We start from the raw sequence: 6,140 nt of genomic DNA, 5'->3' as shown, positions 1-6,140 counted from the left end.
AGGCAGCTAAATAAACAACTGCTGAATTGAATCCAACAAAGAAACAATGAAGACTCTTCTTATTTATATTTTATAATTTGTAATAGAAAAGAAAAGACAAAGAGCCCTTTTAATCCCCTATGTGCATGTTGGAGAAAGCAGTCTCCTAGTTTGCCTTGAGACACTTATAAGATGAACACTGAACTGCAAGGTTGGTTTGAACTGCAAGATCAGCAGTTCAAACTCACCAGCCACTCCTCAGAAACCCTATACAGGGTTTCTATGAGTTAGAACTGATTCAATGGCACTTAACACCACATAACATAAACCCCGGGTTTTTTACTTGCAGCTTCCTGCTGGAGTTAAGACTATAACTTTTTTTAAAAATAAAATTCATGGGGGGAAAAAACTATAATGTTTAGTCTTTCTTTAAGTCACATGTGGTTCTGTGTCCACATTCTTTGCTGCCAAGGTATAAAAGCAAGTGTCATGCTCAATTTGTGAGAAGCTTCTTCAAAAGGAAAAAGGTTTATCCACCTTATCCCCCCATTAAGCTGAACAGTCATCTTGGATCATGGTGGTTAACTCAGGTAAAGGGCAGTAGAACGAAAGCCAGAAGCACCTGTGTTTTCAGTGATTGTGGAGTTGACATACCAAAGCTGGACTACTGTCTTCATGTCTCGTTACATAAGAAACAAACCTGTTCTACTTCCTTTGAACCATGTATATTTGGGGTATTCATAACCAAACCCAATCCACACTGACAATGATCAACAGCTCTCTACTCAATGAAAACCATGTTATACTCTGATTTTGAATCATTTCCCAGGATCAGAGATCTTCATGGGCTGGTCTTACTGCTTGTATACTTCCTTACAATGACAGGACAGCATGAACACCTGTCACTTTGACACACTCCTTCTTCCTTGCTTCAGCTACATCCAGCATTGACACAGCCCTGCTTATGAAATGCCACCTTGTGCTTTTCCCTCAAGTTTGCACCAGCACAAAGCCTGATGTCACTCAGGGCAGCCTGGCTCCTCTGGAGTCACTGGTGACATGGTATTTCCTCTTGTTACCTGAAGCACATCCCTCACGAAAGGTCTACTAGAGAAGTATTATGGCCTCAATTTGTAATTTGCTATTTTTCTTCTATGCTCTTATTTCTTGATTTTTCCACCTGAACTCAGAAACAAGGTCTCTGGATGGCACAAATGGCTTGAGCTGGACTACTCACGTAATTGGAGTCCTGGTGTGGTGCTGTGGGTTAATGCGCTAGACTGCAAAGTCGGTTTGAACTGCAAGGTTGGTGGTTCATGCTCACCAGTTGCTCTTTGGAAACCCTCTACAGGGTTGCTATGGGTCGGAACTGACGCAACAGCACTTAACAACAACAACTAACCTAATTAAGTGGCCCTGGTAGCATACTGGATTATGGGCTGGGCTGCAAACCGCAAGGTGAGCAGTTTGAATCTACCTCAGGAAAAAGATGAGGCTTTCTGCTCCCATAAAGATTTACAGCCTGAGAAACCCTATACAGGGTCACTATAAGTCAGAACCAACTCAACAAATTATAAACCACCACCACCACCAGGACAACTACCACTAACCGAATTAGTGGTTTGAACCCACCCAGTGATGCCACTCAAGAAAGTCCTGGTTATCGGCTTCCATGGACTCTTTTAATCCCAGGTGTCTCTATGATTCAGAGTTGACTTGTAACGACAGTTGTGTTTTTTTATGGTCAGCTCAGAAACAAATCCAAGGCAGATTAGCCAATAAGCAATGTAAACAAATATATACTTTTGCTTTCTTACTACTCGGTAGTGAACTGCTTACATGAGTTTCACCAAATTTGGTGAAAAATGTGTGAATTTGTTTACTACAAATTAATAAAGAAACACAGGTAGACCTGTGTTTAACTTGCTTCCGGGGCACTGGGTCCTTGTCAAGGACTGTAAATTTAAAAAGAGGCTTTGATTCTGTAGGAGTGTGCTATAGCTTTAGGAAAAAGACAAATACCAGCCATGCTTAGAAGCAGAATCTTAGATGCAGGAGCGAAAAATGTGAAATTGCTCGCTAGAGATTAGTAAGTAAACACAAGTAAGCCTGTGCTTATCTTGCTTATTGGGTAATCTGACGCTGAAATACATAAACATAAGTAAAACGTAAGACGATTAGGCTATGCCTCCTCTCTGCCTCCTATTTAACAATCACAACCCCTCACAACTAGCTTCAGTTTAGCAAGGGTATGGTTACCTGGGCGACTACATTCCCAGCTGGCTTAGCTTTTGCTTCCACTTGCTCTGCCTCCCACCTCCTCTTCACTCTTTACTCCCTCTTTGCTAATGAATAGCTAATTAACTCTAACTCTGAAAGGATTAAGCTAAACTGCATTTTATAACCCTTATCCCTCCTAGAATTTTCAAAACTACTTCTTGCCTGAGATTATCTTGAAGGAGACTGAACTCTTCTATTTCCTCAGAACCCTTAAAGCACATTCACACTTAAGAAAACTGAAAGGTTTTAACACATTGTTTCTTCACCAAATACTCAACAAAGTCATTCCCAGTGAGTGTTTAATCCCTTGCATTTTGTTCTGCTCCTTCCCTCAGCCTATCTGCCCAGGAGGAGCAGGGAACATTTGAGTGCATGTGGAAAGTCCCCTGGATAAAGGACAAGTTTCTTATAAGCAAAAGCATCTTTTAGTATTATGAATAATCAATACAAGTTTCTCAGCTTCTGAGTTCACTATTAGCTTCTCAGGTTTAACATTCCCTCTACATTGTTCTTACATTTTGTCTCTTTTCCCTTTCTTTGTTTTTATTGATAGCAGTCTCATATACATCAGAGTTCTTTGTTTCAAGATTTCTCTCTAATGAGCTGAATTGCATATAGGAAATCCAGTAAAGATTAGCAACTGAGGAAATCAGCAAGGATCTTATGTGGCTAGAGACATGAAGTAAACAAATGGCTCCTGAATTCCAGGGATGTGCACATAAAATTCCTCAGACCTTAAGTATCTGGGAATGAGTAATGATATTTTTTATAGTTGAAGCAATTCAAAAACAGAAAGCTACTGGTGTGGACTGCAAGACCGGTTTGAAGCGCAAGGTTGGCGGTTCAGGCTCACCAGCCGCTCTTGAGAAACCATGTATAGGGTCGCTATGGATCGGAACGATAACTTAGCAACAATTTACCCTGCTTTGGATTCTAACTTAATATTTAGTGCTTAAAGGAATCATTTAAAAAACCAAAAACCCTCTTATGTAGTCTACAGGCAAATGGTCACTTCAGCCAGTCTTTATTGGACTAGAGCAGTTGAAGGATTTATCTTCAAGGATGTGTAAAAACAACAAACACTGCTTCCTAAGGTGGTGGTTGTTATGGCGACCCTATACAGGGTAAATCTTTATGGGAGCAGAACGCCTCATCTGTCTCCAACGGAACAGCTGGTAGTTTCCAACTGCTGTCCTTGAGATTAGCAGCCTGATTCTTACCTAGACTAATTTGGATAAACTCGAAGAACCTCAAAATCCCTAGAGTGTCAGCAAATCTTCTTTTCCTATAGTATAATATGCTTAATAAGGGTTATCTGGTATGATTCTTATCATGACTATGAGGAGTCCTGGTGTGGCTCTGTGGGTTAATGCGCCAGACTGCAAAGCCCTTAGAACTGCAAGGTCTGTGGTTCAAGCTCACCAGCTGCTCCTCGGAAACTCTATACAGGGTAGCTATGGATTGGAATCAACTCCATGGCACTCAACAACAACAACAACAACAAATTAAGTATTAGCAATCATTTATTCTAGCCACTGGAACACAGCTATATTTGGAAAATAGAATACTTACATAATCATTACATCATAAAAGAACCCTAAGAGCTACCTCAGGCAAGTATATTTACAACACTTTGGGTCTTATGTCTGCTTATTGCCTTCTGGCTGCCCAATGACCACAGCCAGGACCCTTCACCCATTAACAGTGGTAGCAGCTGATCTGATCAGTTTGGCCCAGCAGAGGTATTTTTGCTCAAGTTACTCAGGTAATTTTCCTTGGTAGTTTGTATTGAGGACTAGTGTAACCATGTTAATGTGTTAATGAGATGTTGTTGTTGTCAAGTGCTGTCCAGTCAGTTCTGACTCATAGCAACCCTGTATAAGGTTTCCAAGAAGTGGCTGGTGGGCTTGAACTAGCAACCTTGTAGTTAGCAGTCTAGTGTTTATCCCACAGTGTCACACCAGGACTATATGTAACCACAATTACAACTGATTATCAACAAGTGCCTTTGAGATAGAAGGGTTCATTTATAAAGTCAGTTCTCCAATTTTACAGTGTAGGAATCACCTAGAGAACCTGTTGAAAGCTTCCTTCTGGCCTAGAAATGATCTCACTCCCATTGCTCAATTTTCAGCCAAACAGTAGACAGGTCTATAAAGAGAACAGCAATGATACTAGCAAGGTAAACACACTCCTTAGAATAATCAATCATTTGGGCAGCATTTACCCAAGGTCAAAGTTCAGAAGGTTAAGAAAGGAGGAGGAATGGAAAAGGGAAACACGGGGAGGACGTGGAATCAATGATGTTACATTGTAGGGACTGCAGTCAATGAGATGAAACTAAGTGTCTATCAATTGTTGAATGAATAACTGATCTGCTCTGTAAACCTTCACCCAATTCATAATAAAAAGTTAAAACCACACCACCAACAAAAAAAGAAAACCTGTTTCCTGAGCTTATCCTCAGAGATTCTGATTTAGTAAGTCAGATGGGGCCCATAAATCTGCATTTCTTATAAATTGATGCAAAACAAAAACAAAAAACCTAAAACTTACAGAACTATTGAAATATAAAAGGGTTACTTGCAAGCCAAGACAGGAGTCCTGCCAGAGCTGTAGGATAAGCACTGGACTGCTAATCACAAGGTTGTTGGTTTAAACCTATCAGTGTCTCCACAGGAGAAATCTGAGGCTGCCTGCTCCTATAAAGCTTTATGGTCTTGGAAACCTCATACAAGGACAATGCTATGACTTGGAACTGGCTTGCTGGCAGTAGCTTTGGTTGGGATTTAGCAAGACAAAAGGAAATGTTTGGTAAAGGATAGTTTGGGACCCACTGAGGTGTTCCCATTGATGCCATGCCAGGAAGTGCCTGGCCTGCACATTCATCTTGAATAGGTTCAGCTATCTTCACAGAGTCCTGGTGTGGACTGCAAAGCCATTTGAACTGCAAGATCAGCGGTTCAAGCTCACCAGCTGCTCCTTGGAAACTCTATAAAGGGTCACTATGGGTCGGAATCGACTCAGTGGAACTTAACAACAACAATCTTCACAGAGTCCTGGTGTGGTACTATAGGATAAGCCCTAGACCGAAAGGTCTGTTTGAACCACAAAACTGGCAGTTCAAACTCACAAGTCACTCCTTGAAAGCCCTATACAGGCTCACTCTGAGTAAGAACCTCTACACAACACCTCTACAGAAAACCCAAAGTAAGAGTACACCCACTTCCTTACTTGTTATTTGACATTTCACATTCATGACAAGAGTAAGAAATCTTCTATTCATTAACTGTGTATCTGGCAGGAACAGATGCCAAGGTGCTAGGTAAGAGTGTCACTGACTGTAATGGTTAAGGTTATATGTCATCTTGGCTGGGCCAAGACTATGTGAGATGCCATGTGATAGTTATGGAATGGTACAATTTCGCAGTTGTGTAATGATACACTCATTTTCCATTTTTGATCTTATGTGATCATCTTCCATTTTGCCATAATGCCAATTTCTGCATCATGACCTAGTCTTTCACACTGAACCATGTTAACAAGTGAGGAGAGGGTGTTCTTAACATAAAAATGGGTTCATTCTTCACATTAAAGAAATCTGATAGCTATGTAGGACTAGTAAAGTAGCCTCATGAGGTGACCAGTAATGTAGTGATGCAGCAGTATCTTTCTGTTCCACTGAGCTCAATGCAGGGTCTTATCACTGAGGTCAGTTCATATTCTAATATGGTTTTTAGAAGTCCAGACATTTTATCCATTTTCAAAGAGGTAGGAAGCAAGTTTTTTTTTAAGCAAAATCAGAGAGAGCGATACATTTTCTTAATTTGACCTCTTTGAAAGGAGACTTCCCAGAAATCAATCCTGATAAATTCTGAGCC

This window comes from Chrysochloris asiatica, unplaced genomic scaffold (assembly GCF_000296735.1).
Source record: "Chrysochloris asiatica unplaced genomic scaffold, ChrAsi1.0 scaffold00051, whole genome shotgun sequence".
Taxonomy (NCBI): domain Eukaryota; kingdom Metazoa; phylum Chordata; class Mammalia; order Afrosoricida; family Chrysochloridae; genus Chrysochloris; species Chrysochloris asiatica.
Note: the sequence above shows the minus strand (reverse complement) of the source record.